Below are 19,582 nucleotides of genomic sequence, written 5' to 3'. Positions count from 1 at the left end.
AATGTGACGTTGGTGTTTCGAACGTGACATGGGTGTGACATGGGTGCTTCGAATGTGACGTGGGCGTAACGTGGGGGCTTCGAACCTGACGTGGGTGTGACGTGGGGGCTTCGAAAGTGACGTGGGTGTGACGTGGGTCATTTGAACGTGACGTGGGCGTGACGTGGGTGATACCAACGTGACGTGGGGCTTTGAACGTACGTGGGCGTGACGTGGGTGATTCGAATGTGACGTGGGCGTGACGTGGGGGCTTCGAACGCCACGGAGCTTCATGTGGGGGCATCGAACGTGACATGGGTGTGACATGGGTGCTTCGAATATGACATGGGCATATCGTGGGGGCTTTGAACGGGACGTGGGTGTGACGTGTGGGCTTCGAACGTGACGTGGGTGTGACATGGGGGCTTCGAACGTGACGTCGGTGTGACGTGGGGGCTTCGAACGTGACGTGGGCGTGACGTCGGTGCTTTGAATGTGACGTGGGCGTGACGTGGGGGCTTCGAACGTGACGTGGGCGTGACGTGGGGGCTTCGAACGTGACGTGGGTGTCACGTGGGGGCATCGAACGTGACGTGGGCATGACGTGGGTGATTCGAAGGTGACGTGGGCGTGACGTGGGGGCATCGAACGTGACCTGGGTGTGAATTGGGTGTTTCGAACGTGACGTGGGCGTGACGTCGGTACTTTGAATGTGACGTGGGTGTGACCTGGGTCATTGGAACGTGACGTGGGAGTGACGTGGGGGCTTCGAACGTGACAAAAGGGTGACATGGGTGCTTAGAACGTGACGTGGGCGTGACGTGGGCGATTCCAACGTGACGTGGGGCTTCGAACGTGACGTGGGCGGGAGGTGGGTGATTCGAATGTCACTTGGGCGTGACGTGGGGGCTTCGAACGTCACGTGGGCGTGACGTGGGGGCTTCGATGTTGACGTGGGCGTCACGTGGGAGTTTCGATCATGACGTGGGCGTGACGTGTGTGGTTTCAACGTGACGTGGGTGTCACGTGGGGCATCGAACGTGACGTGGACGTGACGTCGGTACTTTGAATGTGACGTGGGTGTGACCTGGGTGTTTCGAACGTGACGTGGGTGTGACGTGGGTGATTCCAACGTGACGTGGGGCTTCGAACGTGACGTGGGAGTGACGTGGGTGATTCCAACGTGACGTGGGGCTTCGAACGTGACGTGGGCGTGACGTGGGTGATTCGAATGTGACGTGGACGTGACGTGGGGTCTTCGACCGTGACGTGAGCGCCACGTGGAGGCATCGAAGTTGACGTGGGCGTGACCTGGGTGATTGGAACGTGAAGTGGGTGTGACGTGGGGGCTTCGAACGTGACGTGGGTGTGACGTGGGTGTTTCGAACGTGACGTTGGTGTTTCGAACGTGACGTGGGTGTGACGTGGGTGCTGCGAACGTGACGTGGGCGTCACGTGGGGGCTTCGAACATGACGTGGATGTGAGGTGGGTGCTTCGGACGTGACGTGGGCATGACGTGGGGGCTTCGAAAATGATGTGGGTGTGAGGTGGGTGCATCGAACGTGACGTGGGCGTGACGTGGGAGTTTCGAACGTGACGTGGACGTGACGTGGTACTTTACATTTGACGTGGGTGTGACCTGGGTCAATGGAACGTGACGTGGGTGTGACGTGGGGGCTTCAAAAGTGAGGTGGGTGTGACGTGGGTGTTTCGAACGTGACGTGGGCGTGACGTCGGTGCTTTGAATGTGACGTGGGTGTGACGTGCATGACTCGAACGTGACGTGGGCGTGACGTGGGGGATTCGAACGTGACGTGGGCGTGACGTGGGGGCTTCGAACGTCACGTGAGCGTCACGTGGGGGCATCGAGTTTGACATGGGCGTGACCTGGGTGATTGGAAGGTGACGTGGGCGTGACGTGGGTGATTCCAACGTGACGTGGGGCTTCGAACATGACGTAGGCGTGACGTGGGGGCTTCGAAAGTGACGTGGGCATGACGTGGGTGATTCGAAGGTGACATGGGTGTGACGTGGGGGCTTCGAACGTGACGTGGGCGTCACGTGGGGTCTTCGAAAGTGACGTGGGCATGACGTGGGTGATTGGAACGTGACGTGGGAGTGACGTGGGGGCTTCGAACGTGACATAAGGGTGACATGGGTGCTTAGAACGTGACGTGGGCGTGACGTGGGTGATTCCAACGTGACGTGGGGCTTCGAATGTGACGTGGGCGTGAGGTGGGTGATTGGAACGTGACGTGGGCGTGACGTCGGTACTTTGAAAGTGACGTGGGTGTGACCTGGCGGCTTTGAACGTGACGTAAGGGCGACATAGGTGCTTAGAACGTGACGTGGGCGTGACGTGGGTGATTCCAACGTGACGTGGGGGCTTCGAACGTGACATGGGCGTGACGTGGGTGTTTCGAACGTGACGTTGGTGTTTCGAACGTGACGTGGGCGTGACGTGGATGCTTCGAATGTGACGTTGGTGTTTCGAACGTGACATGGGTGTGACATGGGTGCTTCGAATGTGACGTGGGCGTAACGTGGGGGCATCGAACGTGACGTGGGCGTGACGTGGGGGCTTCAAGCGTGACCTGGGTGTGACGTGGGTGTTTCGAAGGTGACGTGGGCGTGACGTCGGTACTTTCAATGTGACGTGGGTGTGACCTGGGTCATTGGAACGTGACGTGGGAGTGACGTGGGGGCTTTGAATGTGACGTGGGTGTGACCTGGGGGCTTCGAACGTGACAAAAGGGTGACATGGGTGCTTAGAACGTGACGTGGGCGTGACGTGGGCGATTCCAACGTGACGTGGGGCTTCGAACGTGACGTGGGCGTGATGTGGGTGATTCGAATGTCACTTGGGCGTGACGTGGGGGCTTCGAACGTCACGTGGGCGTGACCTGGGTGATTGGAACGTGACGTGGACGTGACGTGGGTGGTTTCAACGTGACGTGAGCGTCACGTGGGGTCCTCGAACGTGACTTGGGCTTCACGTGGGGTCTTCGAAAGTGACGTGGGCATGACGTGGGTGATTCGAAGGTGACGTGGGTGTGACGTGGGGGCTTCGAACGTGACGTGGGCGTGACGTCGGAACTTTGAATGTGACGTGGGTGTGACCTGGGTCATTGGAACGTGACGTGGGAGTGACGTGGGGGCTTCAAATGTGACGTAAGGGTTACATGGGTGCTTAGAACGTGACGTGGGCGTCACGTGGGTGATTCCAACGTGACGTGGGGCTTCGAACGTGACGTGGGTGTGACGTGGGGGCTTCGAACGTGACGTAAGGGTGACATGGGCGCTTAGAACCTGACGTGGGCGTGACGTGGGTGATTCGAATATGACGTGGGAGTGACGTGGGTGATTCGAAGGTGACGTCGGTGTGACGTGGGTGTTTCGGACGTGACGTGGGCGTGACGTGGGTGATTCGAATATGACGTGGGCGTGACGTGGATGCTTCGAATGTGACGTTGGTGTTTCGAACGTGACGTAAGGGTGACGTGGGTGCTTCGAACGTGACGTGGGCGTGTCATAGGCGCTTCGATCATGACGTGGGCGTGCCGTGTGTGGTTTCAACGTGACGTGGGTGTCACGTGGGGCATCGAACGTGACGTGGACGTGACGTCGGTACTTTCAATTTGAGGTTGGTGTGACCTGGGTCATTCGAACGTGACGTACATGTGACGTGGGTGATTCCAACGTGACGTGGGGCTTCGAACGTGACGTGGGTGTGACCTGGGTGATTGGAACGTGACGTGGGTGTGACGTGGGGTCTTCGAACGTGACGTGGGTGTGACGTGGGTGTTTCGAACCTGACGTTGGTGTTTCGAACTTGACTTCGGTGTGACGTGGGTGCTTCGGACGTGACGTGGGTGTGACGTGGGGTCTTCGAACGTGACGTGGGTGTGACGTGGGTGTTTCGAACCTGACGTTGGTGTTTCGAACTTGACTTCGGTGTGACGTGGGTGCTTCGGACGTGACGTGGGCGTAACGTGGGGGCTTCGAACATGACGCGGGAGTGACGTGGATGCTTCGAATGTGACGTTGGTGTTTCGAACGTGACATGGGTGTGACGTGGGTGCTTCGAACGTGACGTGGGCGTCACGTGGGGGCTTCGAACATGACGTGGATGTGAGGTGGGTGCATCGAACGTGACGTGGGCGTGACGTGGGAGTTTCGAACGTGACGTGGACGTGACGTGGTACTTTACATTTGACGTGGGTGTGACCTGGGTCAATGGAACGTGACGTGGGTGTGACGTGGGGGCTTCGAATGTGACGTGGGCGTGACGTGGGGTCTTCGAACGTGACGTGAGTGCCACGTGGGGGCATCGAATTTGACGTGGGCGTGACCTGGTTGATTGGAACGTGAAGTGGGTGTGACGTGGGGCTTCGAATGTGACGTGGGTGTGACGTGGGTCATTCGAACGTGATGTACGTGTGACGTGTGGGCTTCGAACGTGACGTGGGTTTTTCAAAACCAACGTGGGTGTGACGTGTGGTATCGAACGTGACGTAGGTGTTTCCAAACTGACGTGGGTGTGACGTCAGTACGTTGAATGTGACGTGGGTGTGACGTGCATGATTCGATCGTGAGGTGGGTGTTTTAAATCTGAGCTGGGCGTATCGTGGGTCATTCGAACGTGACATAGGTGTGACGTGGGGGCATCGAACGTGACCTGGGCGTGACGTGGATGTTTCGAATGTGACGTTGGTGTTTCGAACGTGACATGCGTGTGACGTGGGTGCTTTGAATGTGACGTGGGCGTAACGTGGGTGCTTCGAACGTGACGTGGGTGTGACGTCGGTACTTTGAATGTGCCGTGGGTGTGACGTGCATGACTCGAACGTGACGTGGGCGTGACGTGGGGGCTTCGAAGTTGACGTGGGCCAGACCTGGGTGATGCGAACGTGACGTGGGTGTGACGTGGGGGCATCGAACGTGACGTGGGTGTGACGTAGGGGCTTCAAAAGTGACGTGGGCGTCACGTGGGGGCATCAAACGTGACGTAGGTGTGACGTGGGGGCTTCGAATGTGACGTTGGTGTTTCGAACGTGACATGGGTGTGACATGGGTGCTTCGAATATGACATGGGCATATCGTGGGGGCTTTGAACGGGACGTGGGTGTGACGTGTGGGCTTCGAACGTGACGTGGGTGTGACATGGGGGCTTCGAACGTGACGTCGGTGTGACGTGGGGGCTTCGAACGTGACGTGGGCGTGACGTCGGTGCTTTGAATGTGACGTGGGCGTGACGTGGGGGCTACGAACGTGACGTGGGCGTGACGTGGGGGCTTCGAACGTGACGTGGGTGTCACGTGGGGGCATCGAACGTGACGTGGGCATGACGTGGGTGATTCGAAGGTGACGTGGGCGTGACGTGGGGGCATCGAACGTGACCTGGGTGTGAATTGGGTGTTTCGAACGTGACGTGGGCGTGACGTCGGTACTTTGAATGTGACGTGGGTGTGACCTGGGTCATTGGAACGTGACGTGGGAGTGACGTGGGGGCTTCGAACGTGACAAAAGGGTGACATGGGTGCTTAGAACGTGACGTGGGCGTGACGTGGGCGATTCCAACGTGACGTGGGGCTTCGAACGTGACGTGGGCGGGAGGTGGGTGATTCGAATGTCACTTGGGCGTGACGTGGGGGCTTCGAACGTCACGTGGGCGTGACGTGGGGGCTTCGATGTTGACGTGGGCGTCACGTGGGAGTTTCGATCATGACGTGGGCGTGACGTGTGTGGTTTCAACGTGACGTGGGTGTCACGTGGGGCATCGAACGTGACGTGGACGTGACGTCGGTACTTTGAATGTGACGTGGGTGTGACCTGGGTGTTTCGAACGTGACGTACATGTGACGTGGGTGATTCCAACGTGACGTGGGGCTTCGAACGTGACGTGGGCGTGACGTGGGTGATTCGAATGTGACGTGGACGTGACGTGGGGTCTTCGACCGTGACGTGAGCGCCACGTGGAGGCATCGAATTTGACGTGGGCGTGACCTGGGTGATTGGAACGTGAAGTGGGTGTGACGTGGGTGCTTCGAACGTGACGTGGGTGTGACGTGGGTGTTTCGAACGTGACGTTGGTGTTTCGAACGTGACGTGGGTGTGACGTGGGTGCTGCGAACGTGACGTGGGCGTCACGTGGGGGCTTCGAAAATGATGTGGGTGTGAGGTGGGTGCATCGAACGTGACGTGGGCGTGACGTGGGAGTTTCGAACGTGACGTGGACGTGACGTGGTACTTTACATTTGACGTGGGTGTGACCTGGGTCAATGGAACGTGACGTGGGTGTGACGTGGGGGCTTCAAAAGTGAGGTGGGCGTCACGTGGGGGCATCGAACGTGACGTAGGTGTGACGTGGGGGCTTCGAACGTGACGTTGGTGTTTCGAACGTGACATGGGTGTGACATGGGTGCTTCGAATATGACATTGTCGTATCGTGGGGGCTTCGAACGGGACGTGGGTGTGACGTGGCCGAATCGATCGGGACGTGGGTGTGACGTGTGGGCTTCGAACGTGACGTGGGTGTGACATGGGGGCTTCGAACGTGACGTGGGTGTGACGTGGGTGTTTCGAACGTGACGTGGGCGTGACGTCGGTGCTTTGAATGTGACGTGGGTGTGACGTGCATGACTCGAACGTGACGTGGGCGTGACGTGGGGGCTTCGAACGTGACGTGGGCGTGACGTGGGGGCTTCGAACGTCACGTGGGGGCATCGAGTTTGACATGGGCGTGACCTGGGTGATTGGAAGGTGACGTGGGCGTGACGTGGGTGATTCCAACGTGACGTGGGGCTTCGAACATGACGTAGGCGTGACGTGGGGGCTTCGAAAGTGACGTGGGCATGACGTGGGTGATTCGAAGGTGACATGGGTGTGACGTGGGGGCTTCGAACGTGACGTGGGCGTCACGTGGGGTCTTCGAAAGTGACGTGGGCATGACGTGGGTGATTGGAAAGTGACGTGGGAGTGACGTGGGGGCTTCGAACGTGACATAAGGGTGACATGGGTGCTTAGAACGTGACGTGGGCGTGACGTGGGTGATTCCAACGTGACGTGGGGCTTCGAATGTGACGTGGGCGTGAGGTGGGTGATTGGAACGTGACGTGGGCGTGACGTCGGTACTTTGAAAGTGACGTGGGTGTGACCTGGCGGCTTTGAACGTGACGTAAGGGCGACATAGGTGCTTAGAACGTGACGTGGGCGTGACGTGGGTGATTCCAACGTGACGTGGGGGCTTCGAACGTGACATGGGCGTGACGTGGGTGTTTCGAACGTGACGTTGGTGTTTCGAACGTGACGTGGGTGTGACGTGGGGGCTTTGAACGTGACGTGGGCATGACGTGGGTGATTCGAAAGTGACGTGGGCGTCACGTGGGAGTTTCGATCATGACGTGGGCGTGACGTGTGTGGTTTCAACGTGACGTGGGTGTCACGTGGGGCATCGAACGTGACGTGGACGTGACGTCGGTACTTTCAATTTGAGGTTGGTGTGACCTGGGTCATTCGAACGTGACGTACATGTGACGTGTGTGATTCCAACGTGACGTGGGGCTTCGAACGTGACGTGGGAGTGACGTGGGTGATTCCAACGTGACGTGGGGCTTCGAACGTGACGTGGGCGTGGCGTGGGTGATTCGAATGTGACGTGGGCGTGACGTGGGTCATTCGAACATGACGTAGGTGTGACGTGGGGGCTTCGAACGTGACGTGGGCGTGACGTGGATGCTTCGAATGTGACGTTGGTGTTTCGAACGTGACATGGGTGTGACATGGGTGCTTCGAATGTGATGTGGGCGTAACGTGGGGGCTTCGAACCTGACGTGGGTGTGACGTGGGGGCTTCGAAAGTGACGTGGGTGTGACGTGGGTCATTTGAACGTGACGTGGGCGTGACGTGGGTGATACCAACGTGACGTGGGGCTTTGAACGTACGTGGGCGTGACGTGGGTGATTCGAATGTGACGTGGGCGTGACGTGGGGGCTTCGAACGCCACGGAGCTTCATGTGGGGGCATCGAACGTGATGTGGGCGTGACGTGGGGGCTTCAAGCGTGACCTGGGTGTGACGTGGGTGTTTCGAAGGTGACGTGGGCGTGACGTCGGTACTTTCAATGTGACGTGGGTGTGACCTGGGTCATTGGAACGTGACGTGGGAGTGACGTGGGGGCTTTGAATGTGACGTGGGTGTGACGTGGGTGCTTCGAACGTGACAAAAGGGTGACATGGGTGCTTAGAACGTGACGTGGGCGTGACGTGGGCGATTCCAACGTGACGTGGGGCTTCGAACGTGACGTGGGCGTGATGTGGGTGATTCGAATGTCACTTGGGCGTGACGTGGGGGCTTCGAACGTCACGTGGGCGTGACCTGGGTGATTGGAACGTGACGTGGACGTGACGTGGGTGGTTTCAACGTGACGTGAGCGTCACGTGGGGTCCTCGAACGTGACATGGGCGTCACGTGGGGTCTTCGAAAGTGACGTGGGCATGACGTGGGTGATTCGAAGGTGACGTTGGTGTGACGTGGGGGCTTCGAGCGTGACGTGGGCGTGACGGCGGTACTTTGAAAGTGACGTGGGTGTGACCTGGGTGATTGGAACGTGACGTGGGAGTGACGTGGGGGCTTCAAATGTGACGTAAGGGTTACATGGGTGCTTAGAACGTGACGTGGGCGTCACGTGGGTGATTCCAACATGATGTGGGGCTTCGAACGTGACGTGGGTGTGACGTGGGGGCTTCGAACGTGACGTAAGGGTGACATGGGCGCTTAGAACCTGACGTGGGCGTGACGTGGGTGATTCGAATATGACGTGGGAGTGACGTGGGTGATTCGAAGGTGACGTCGGTGTGACGTGGGTGTTTCGGACGTGACGTGGGCGTGACGTGGGTGATTCGAATATGACGTGGGCGTGACGTGGATGCTTCGAATGTGACGTTGGTGTTTCGAACGTGACGTAAGGGTGACGTGGGTGCTTCGAACGTGACGTGGGCGTGTCATAGGCGCTTCGATCATGACGTGGGCGTGACGTGTGTGGTTTCAACGTGACGTGGGTGTCACGTGGGGCATCGAACGTGACGTGGACGTGACGTCGGTACTTTCAATTTGAGGTTGGTGTGACCTGGGTCATTCGAACGTGACGTACATATGACGTGGGTGATTCCAACGTGACGTGGGGCTTCGAACGTGACGTGGGTGTGACCTGGGTGATTGGAACGTGACGTGGGTGTGACGTGGGGGCTTCGAACCTGACGTTGGTGTTTCGAACTTGACTTCGGTGTGACGTGGGTGCTTCGGACGTGACGTGGGCGTAACGTGGGGGCTTCGAACATGACGCGGGAGTGACGTGGATGCTTCGAATGTGACGTTGGTGTTTCGAACGTGACATGGGTGTGACGTGGGTGCTTCGAACGTGACGTGGGCGTCACGTGGGGGCTTCGAACATGACGTGGATGTGAGGTGGGTGCATCGAACGTGACGTGGGCGTGACGTGGGAGTTTCGAACGTGACGTGGACGTGACGTGGTACTTTACATTTGACGTGGGTGTGACCTGGGTCAATGGAACGTGAGTGGGTGTGACGTGGGGGCTTCGAATGTGACGTGGGCGTGACGTGGGGTCTTCGAACGTGACGTGAGTGCCACGTGGGGGCATCGAATTTGACGTGGGCGTGACCTGGTTGATTGGAACGTGAAGTGGGTGTGACGTGGGGCTTCGAATGTGACGTGGGTGTGACGTGGGTCATTCGAACGTGATGTACGTGTGACGTGTGGGCTTCGAACGTGACGTGGGTTTTTCAAAACCAACGTGGGTGTGACGTGGGGTATCGAACGTGACGTAGGTGTTTCCAAACTGACGTGGGTGTGACGTCAGTACGTTGAATGTGACGTGGGTGTGACGTGCATGATTCGATCGTGAGGTGGGTGTTTTAAATCTGAGCTGGGCGTATCGTGGGTCATTCGAACGTGACATAGGTGTGACGTGGGGGCATCGAACGTGACCTGGGCGTGACGTGGATGTTTCGAATGTGACGTTGGTGTTTCGAACGTGACATGCGTGTGACGTGGGTGCTTTGAATGTGACGTGGGCGTAACGTGGGGGCTTCGAACGTGACGTAAGGGTGACATGGGCGCTTAGAACCTGACGTGGGCGTGACGTGGGTGATTCGAATATGACGTGGGAGTGACGTGGGTGATTCGAAGGTGACGTCGGTGTGACGTGGGTGTTTCGCACGTGACGTGGGCGTGACGTGGGTGATTCGAATATGACGTGGGCGTGACGTGGATGCTTCGAATGTGACGGTGTTTCGAACGTGACGTAAGGGTGACGTGGGTGCTTCGAACGTGACGTGGGCGTGTCATAGGCGCTTCGATCATGACGTGGGCGTGACGTGTGTGGTTTCAACGTGACGTGGGTGTCACGTGGGGCATCGAACGTGACGTGGACGTGACGTCGGTACTTTCAATTTGAGGTTGGTGTGACCTGGGTCATTCGAACGTGACGTACATATGACGTGGGTGATTCCAACGTGACGTGGGGCTTCGAACGTGACGTGGGTGTGACCTGGGTGATTGGAACGTGACGTGGGTGTGACGTGGGGACTTCGAACCTGACGTTGGTGTTTCGAACTTGACTTCGGTGTGACGTGGGTGCTTCGGACGTGACGTGGGCGTAACGTGGGGGCTTCGAACATGACGCGGGAGTGACGTGGATGCTTCGAATGTGACGTTGGTGCTTCGAACGTGACATGGGTGTGACGTGGGTGCTTCGAACGTGACGTGGGCGTCACGTGGGGGCTTCGAACATGACGTGGATGTGAGGTGGGTGCATCGAACGTGACGTGGGCGTGACGTGGGAGTTTCGAACGTGACGTGGACGTGACGTGGTACTTTACATTTGACGTGGGTGTGACCTGGGTCAATGGAACGTGACGTGGGTGTGACGTGGGGGCTTCGAATGTGACGTGGGCGTGACGTGGGGTCTTCGAACGTGACGTGAGTGCCACGTGGGGGCATCGAATTTGACGTGGGCGTGACCTGGTTGATTGGAACGTGAAGTGGGTGTGACGTGGGGCTTCGAATGTGACGTGGGTGTGACGTGGGTCATTCGAACGTGATGTACGTGTGACGTGTGGGCTTCGAACGTGACGTGGGTTTTTCAAAACCAACGTGGGTGTGACGTGGGGTATCGAACGTGACGTAGGTGTTTCCAAACTGACGTGGGTGTGACGTCAGTACGTTGAATGTGACGTGGGTGTGACGTGCATGATTCGATCGTGAGGTGGGTGTTTTAAATCTGAGCTGGGCGTATCGTGGGTCATTCGAACGTGACATAGGTGTGACGTGGGGGCATCGAACGTGACCTGGGCGTGACGTGGATGTTTCGAATGTGACGTTGGTGTTTCGAACGTGACATGCGTGTGACGTGGGTGCTTTGAATGTGACGTGGGCGTAACGTGGGTGCTTCGAACGTGACGTGGGTGTGACGTCGGTACTTTGAATGTGCCGTGGGTGTGACGTGCATGACTCGAACGTGACGTGGGCGTGACGTGGGGGCTTCGAAGTTGACGTGGGCCAGACCTGGGTGATGCGAACGTGACGTGGGTGTGACGTGGGGGCATCGAACGTGACGTGGGCGTGACGTAGGGGCTTCAAAAGTGAGGTGGGCGTCATGTGGGGGCATCAAACGTGACGTAGGTGTGACGTGGGGGCTTCGAATGTGACGTTGGTGTTTCGAACGTGACATGGGTGTGACATGGGTGCTTCGAATATGACATGGGCGTATCGTGGGGGCTTTGAACGGGACGTGGGTGTGACGTGTGGGCTTCGAACGTGACGTGGGTGTGACATGGGGGCTTCGAACGTGACGTCGGTGTGACGTGGGGGCTTCGAACGTGACGTGGGCGTGACGTCGGTGCTTTGAATGTGACGTGGGTGTGACGTGCATGACTCGAACGTGACGTGGGCGTGACGTGGGGGCTTCGAACGTGACTTGGGTGTCACGTGGGGGCATCGAACGTGACGTGGGCATGACGTGGGTGATTCGAAGGTGACGTGGGCGTGACGTGGGGGCTTCGAACGTGACCTGGGTGTGAATTGGGTGTTTCGAACGTGACGTGGGCGTGACGTCGGTACTTTGAATGTGACGTGGGTGTGACCTGGGTCATTGGAACGTGACGTGGGAGTGACGCGGGGGCTTCGAACGTGACAAAAGGGTGACATGGGTGCTTAGAACGTGACGTGGGCGTGACGTGGGCGATTCCAACGTGACGTGGGGCTTCGAACGTGACGTGGGCGGGAGGTGGGTGATTCGAATGTCACTTGGGCGTGACGTGGGGGCTTCGAACGTCACGTGGGCGTGACGTGGGGGCTTCGATGTTGACGTGGGCGTCACGTGGGAGTTTCGATCATGACGTGGGCGTGACGTGTGTGGTTTCAACGTGACGTGGGTGTCACGTGGGGCATCGAACGTGACGTGGACGTGACGTCGGTACTTTGAATGTGACGTGGGTGTGACCTGGGTCATTCGAACGTGACGTACATGTGACGTGGGTGATTCCAACGTGACGTGGGGCTTCGAACGTGACGTGGGAGTGACGTGGGTGATTCCAACGTGACGTGGGGCTTCGAACGTGACGTGGGCGTGACGTGGGTGATTCGAATGTGACGTGGACGTGACGTGGGGTCTTCGACCGTGACGTGAGCGCCACGTGGAGGCATCGAAGTTGACGTGGGCGTGACCTGGGTGATTGGAACGTGAAGTGGGTGTGACGTGGGGGCTTCGAACGTGACGTGGGTGTGACGTGGGTGTTTCGAACGTGACGTTGGTGTTTCGAACGTGACGTGGGTGTGACGTGGGTGCTTCGGACGTGACGTGGGCGTCACGTGGGGGCTTCGAACATGACGTGGATGTGAGGTGGGTGCTTCGGACGTGACGTGGGCATGACGTGGGGGCTTCGAAAATGATGTGGGTGTGACGTGGGTGCATCGAACGTGACGTGGGCGTGACGTGGGAGTTTCGAACGTGACGTGGACGTGACGTGGTACTTTACATTTGACGTGGGTGTGACCTGGGTCAATCGAACGTGACGTGGGTGTGACGTGGGGGCTTCGAATGTGACGTGGGCGTGACGTGGGTGATTCGAATGTGACGTGGGCGTGACGTGGGGGCTTCGAACGTCACGTGGGCGTCACGTGGGGGCATCGAACGTGACGTGGGCATGACGTCGGTGATTCGAACGTGACGTGGATGTGAGGAGGGTGCTTCGGACGTGACGTGGGCATAACGTGGGGGCTACGAACATTACGCGGGTGTGACGTGGATGCTTCGAATGCGACGTTGGTGTTTCGAACGTGACATGGGTGTGACGTGGGTGCTTGGAACGTGACGTGGGCGTCACGTGGGGGCTTCGAACATGACGTGGGTGTGACGTGGGGGCATCGATCGTGACGTGGACGTGACGTCGGTACTTTTTACCTGATCGGGGTGTGACGTGGGTCATTCGAACGTGACGTGGGCGTGATGTGGGGGCTTCGAACGTGACGTGGGCGTGACGTGGGGGCATCGAACGTGACCTGGGTGTGACGTGGGGGCTTCGAACGTGACGTGGGCGGGACGTCGGTGCTTTGAATGTGACGTGGGTGTGACCTGGGTCATTGGAACGTGACGTGGGAGTGACGTGGGGGCTTCGAACGTGACAAAAGGGTGACATGGGTGCTTAGAACGTGACGTGGGCGTGATGCGGGTGATTCCAACGTGACGTGGGGCTTCGAATGTGACGTGGGCGTGACGTGGGTGATTGGAACGTGACGTGGGGCTTCGAATGTGACGTGGGTGTGACGTGGGTCATTCGAACGTGATGTACGTGTGACGTGTGGGCTTCGAACGTGACGTGGGTTTTTCAAAACCAACGTGGGTGTGACGTGGGGTATCGAACGTGACGTAGGTGTTTCCAAACTGACGTGGGTGTGACGTCAGTACGTTGAATGTGACGTGGGTGTGACGTGCATGATTCGATCGTGAGGTGGGTGTTTTAAATCTGAGCTGGCCGTATCGTGGGTCATTCGAACGTGACATAGGTGTGACGTGGGGGCATCGAACGTGACCTGGGCGTGACGTGGATGTTTCGAATGTGACGTTGGTGTTTCGAACGTGACATGCGTGTGACGTGGGTGCTTTGAATGTGACGTGGGCGTAACGTGGGTGCTTCGAACGTGACGTGGGTGTGACGTCGGTACTTTGAATGTGCCGTGGGTGTGACGTGCATGACTCGAACGTGACGTGGGCGTGACGTGGGGGCTTCGAAGTTGACGTGGGCCAGACCTGGGTGATGCGAACGTGACGTGGGTGTGACGTGGGGGCATCGAACGTGACGTGGGCGTGACGTAGGGGCTTCAAAAGTGAGGTGGGCGTCACGTGGGGGCATCGAACGTGACGTAGGTGTGACGTGGGGGCTTCGAATGTGACGTTGGTGTTTCGAACGTGACATGGGTGTGACATGGGTGCTTCGAATATGACATGGGCGTATCGTGGGGGCTTCGAACGGGACGTGGGTGTGACGTGGCCGAATCGATCGGGACGTGGGTGTGACGTGTGGGCTTCGAACGTGACGTGGGTGTGACATGGGGGCTTCGAACGTGACGTGGGCGTGACGTGGGGGCTTCGAACGTGACGTGGGCGTGACGTGGGGGCTTCGAACGTCACGTGAGCGTCACGTGGGTGCATCGAGTTTGACATGGGCGTGACCTGGGTGATTGGAACGTGACGTGGGCGTGACGTGGGTGATTCCAACGTGACGTGGGGCTTCGAACATGACGTAGGCGTGACGTGAGGGCTTCGAAAGTGACGTGGGCATGACGTGGGTGATTCGAAGGTGACATGGGTGTGACGTGGGGGCTTCGAACGTGACGTGGGCGTCACGTGGGGTCTTCGAAAGTGACGTGGGCATGACGTGGGTGATTGGAACGTGACGTGGGAGTGACGTGGGGGCTTCGAACGTGACATAAGGGTGACATGGGTGCTTAGAACGTGACGTGGGCGTGACGTGGGTGATTCCAACGTGACGTGGGGCTTCGAATGTGACGTGGGCGTGAGGTGGGTGATTGGAACGTGACGTGGGCGTGACGTCGGTACTTTGAAAGTGACGTGGGTGTGACCTGGCGGCTTTGAACGTGACGTAAGGGCGACATAGGTGCTTAGAACGTGACGTGGGCGTGACGTGGGTGATTCCAACGTGACGTGGGGGCTTCGAACGTGACATGGGCGTGACGTGGGTGTTTCGAACGTGACGTTGGTGTTTCGAACGTGACGTGGGTGTGACGTGGGGGCTTCGAACGTGACGTGGGCATGACGTGGGTGATTCGAAAGTGACGTGGGCGTCACGTGGGAGTTTCGATCATGACGTGGGTGTGACGTGTGTGGTTTCAACGTGACGTGGGTGTCACGTGGGGCATCGAACGTGACGTGGACGTGACGTCGGTACTTTCAATTTGAGGTTGGTGTGACCTGGGTCATTCGAACGTGACGTACATGTGACGTGTGTGATTCCAACGTGACGTGGGGCTTCGAACGTGACGTGGGAGTGACGTGGGTGATTCCAACGTGACGTGGGGCTTCGAACGTGACGTGGGTGTGGCGTGGGTGATTCGAATGTGACGTGGGCGTGACGTGGGTCATTCGAACATGACGTAGGTGTGACGTGGGGGCTTCGAACGTGACGTGGGCGTGACGTGGATGCTTCGAATGTGACGTTGGTGTTTCGAACGTGACATGGGTGTGACATGGGTGCTTCGAATGTGACGTGGGCGTAACGTGGGGGCTTCGAACCTGACGTGGGTGTGACGTGGGGGCTTCGAAAGTGACGTGGGTGTGACGTGGGTCATTTGAACGTGACGTGGGCGTGACGTGGGTGATTCGAACGTGACGTGGGGCTTTGAACGTACGTGGGCGTGACGTGGGTGATTCGAATGTGACGTGGGCGTGACGTGGGGGCTTCGAACGCCACGGAGCTTCACGTGGGGGCATCGAACGTGACGTGGGCATGACGTGGGGGCTTCAAGCGTGACCTGGGTGTGACGTGGGTGTTTCGAAGGTGACGTGGGCGTGACGTCGGTACTTTGAATGTGACGTGGGTGTGACCTGGGTCATTGGAACGTGACGTGGGAGTGACGTGGGGGCTTTGAATGTGACGTGGGTGTGACCTGGGGGCTTCGAACGTGACAAAAGGGTGACATGGGTGCTTAGAACGTGACGTGGGCGTGACGTGGGCGATTCCAACGTGACGTGGGGCTTCGAACGTGACGTGGGCGGGAGGTGGGTGATTCGAATGTCACTTGGGCGTGACGTGGGGGCTTCGAACGTCACGTGGGCGTGACCTGGGTGATTGGAACGTGACGTGGACGTGACGTGGGTGGTTTCAACGTGACGTGAGCGTCACGTGGGGTCCTCGAACGTGACATGGGCGTCACGTGGGGTCTTCGAAAGTGACGTGGGCATGACGTGGGTGATTCGAAGGTGACGTGGGTGTCACGTGGGGCATCGAACGTGACGTGGACGTGACGTCGGTACTTTGAATGTGACGTGGGTGTGACCTGGGTCATTCGAACGTGACGTACATGTGACGTGGGTGATTCCAACGTGACGTGGGGCTTCGAACGTCACGTGGGAGTGACGTGGGTGATTCCAACGTGACGTGGGGCTTCGAACGTGACGTGGGCGTGACGTGGGTGATTCGAATGTGACGTGGACGTGACGTGGGGTCTTCGACCGTGACGTGAGCGCCACGTGGAGGCATCGAAGTTGACGTGGGCGTGACCTGGGTGATTGGAACGTGAAGTGGGTGTGACGTGGGGGCTTCGAACGTGACGTGGGTGTGACGTGGGTGTTTCGAACGTGACGTTGGTGTTTCGAACGTGACGTGGGTGTGACGTGGGTGCTGCGAACGTGACGTGGGCGTCACGTGGGGGCTTCGAACATGACGTGGATGTGAGGTGGGTGCTTCGGACGTGACGTGGGCATGACGTGGGGGCTTCGAAAATGATGTGGGTGTGACGTGGGTGCATCGAACGTGACGTGGGCGTGACGTGGGAGTTTCGAACGTGACGTGGACGTGACGTGGTACTTTACATTTGACGTGGGTGTGACCTGGGTCAATCGAACGTGACGTGGGTGTGACGTGGGGGCTTCGAATGTGACGTGGGCGTGACGTGGGTGATTCGAATGTGACGTGGGCGTGACGTGGGGGCTTCGAACGTCACGTGGGCGTCACGTGGGGGCATCGAACGTGACGTGGGCATGACGTCGGTGATTCGAACGTGACGTGGATGTGAGGAGGGTGCTTCGGACGTGACGTGGGCATAACGTGGGGGCTACGAACATTACGCGGGTGTGACGTGGATGCTTCGAATTTGACGTTGGTGTTTCGAACGTGACATGGGTGTGACGTGGGTGCTTGGAACGTGACGTGGGCGTGACGTGGGGGCTTCGAACGTCACGTGGGCGTCACGTGGGGGCATCGAACGTGACGTGGGCATGACGTCGGTGATTCGAACGTGACGTGGATGTGAGGAGGGTGCTTTGGACGTGACGTGGGCATCACGTGGGGGCTTCGAACATGACGTGGGTGTGACGTGGGGGCATCGATCGTGACGTGGACGTGACGTCGGTACTTTTTACCTGATCGGGGTGTGACGTGGGTCATTCGAACGTGACGTGGGCGTGACGTGGGGGCTTCGAACGTGACGTGGGCGTGACGTGGGGGCATCGAACGTGACGTGGGTGTGACGTGGGGTCTTCGAACGTGACGTGGGCATGACGTGGGTGATTCGAACGTGACGTGGGCGTGACGTGGGGGCATCGAACGTGACGTGGGCGTGACGTGGGGGCTTCGAACGTGACCTGGGTGTGACATGGGTGTTTCGAACGTGACGTGGGCGTGACGTCGGTACTTTGAATGTGACGTGGGTGTGACGTGGGTCATTCGAACGTGATGTACGTGTGACGTGTGGGCTTCGAACGTGACGTGGGTGTTTCAAAACTAACGTGGGTGTGACGTAGGGGTATCGAACGTGACGTAGGTGTTTCCAAACTGACGTGGGTGTGACGTCGGTATGTTGAATGTGACGTGGGTGTGACGTGCATGGTTCGAACGTGAGGTGGGTGTTTAAATGTGAGCTGGGCGTGACGTGGGTCATTCGAACATGACGTAGGTGTGACGTGGGTGTTTCGGACGTGATGTGGGCGTGACGTGGATGCTTCGAATGTGACGTTGGTGTTTCGAACGTGACGTGGGCGTGACGTGGGTGATTGGAACGTGACGTGGGGCTTCGAATGTGACGTGGGTGTGACGTGGGTCATTCGAACGTGATGTACGTGTGACGTGTGGGCTTCGAACGTGACGTGGGTTTTTCAAAACCAACGTGGGTGTGACGTGGGGTATCGAACGTGACGTAGGTGTTTCCAAACTGACGTGGGTGTGACGTCAGTACGTTGAATGTGACGTGGGTGTGACGTGCATGATTCGATCGTGAGGTGGGTGTTTTAAATCTGAGCTGGCCGTATCGTGGGTCATTCGAACGTGACATAGGTGTGACGTGGGGGCATCGAACGTGACCTGGGCGTGACGTGGATGTTTCGAATGTGACGTTGGTGTTTCGAACGTGACATGCGTGTGACGTGGGTGCTTTGAATGTGACGTGGGCGTAACGTGGGGGCTTCGAACGTGACGTGGGTGTGACGTCGGTACTTTGAATGTGCCGTGGGTGTGACGTGCATGACTCGAACGTGACGTGGGCGTGACGTGGGGGCTTCGAAGTTGACGTGGGCCAGACCTGGGTGATGCGAACGTGACGTGGGTGTGACCTGGGTCAATGGAACGTGACGTGGGTGTGACGTGGGGGCTTCAAAAGTGAGGTGGGCGTCACGTGGGGGCATCGAACGTGACGTAGTTGTGACGTGGGGGCTTCGAACGTGACGTTGGTGTTTCGAACGTGACATGGGTGTGACATGGGTGCTTCGAATATGACATGGGCGTATCGTGGGGGCTTCGAACGGGACGTGGGTGTGACGTGGCCGAATCGATCGGGACGTGGGTGTGACGTGTGGGCTTCGAACGTGACGTGGGTGTGACATGGGGGCTTCGAACGTGACGTGGGCGTGACGTGGGGGCTTCGAACGTGACGTGGGCGTGACGTGGGGGCTTCGAACGTCACGTGAGCGTCACGTGGGGGCATCGAGTTTGACATGGGCGTGACCTGGGTGATTGGAAGGTGACGTGGGCGTGACGTGGGTGATTCCAACGTGACGTGGGGCTTCGAACATGACGTAGGCGTGACGTGGGGGCTTCGAAAGTGACGTGGGCATGACGTGGGTGATTCGAAGGTGACATGGGTGTGACGTGGGGGCTTCGAACGTGACGTGGGCGTCACGTGGGGTCTTCGAAAGTGACGTGGGCATGACGTGGGTGATTGGAACGTGACGTGGGAGTGACGTGGGGGCTTCGAACGTGACATAAGGGTGACATGGGTGCTTAGAACGTGACGTGGGCGTGACGTGGGTGATTCCAACGTGACGTGGGGCTTCGAATGTGACGTGGGCGTGAG

Source organism: Dromaius novaehollandiae, chromosome 8, assembly GCF_036370855.1.
Source record: "Dromaius novaehollandiae isolate bDroNov1 chromosome 8, bDroNov1.hap1, whole genome shotgun sequence".
Classification (NCBI taxonomy): domain Eukaryota; kingdom Metazoa; phylum Chordata; class Aves; order Casuariiformes; family Dromaiidae; genus Dromaius; species Dromaius novaehollandiae.
This window is presented reverse-complemented; position numbering follows the sequence as displayed.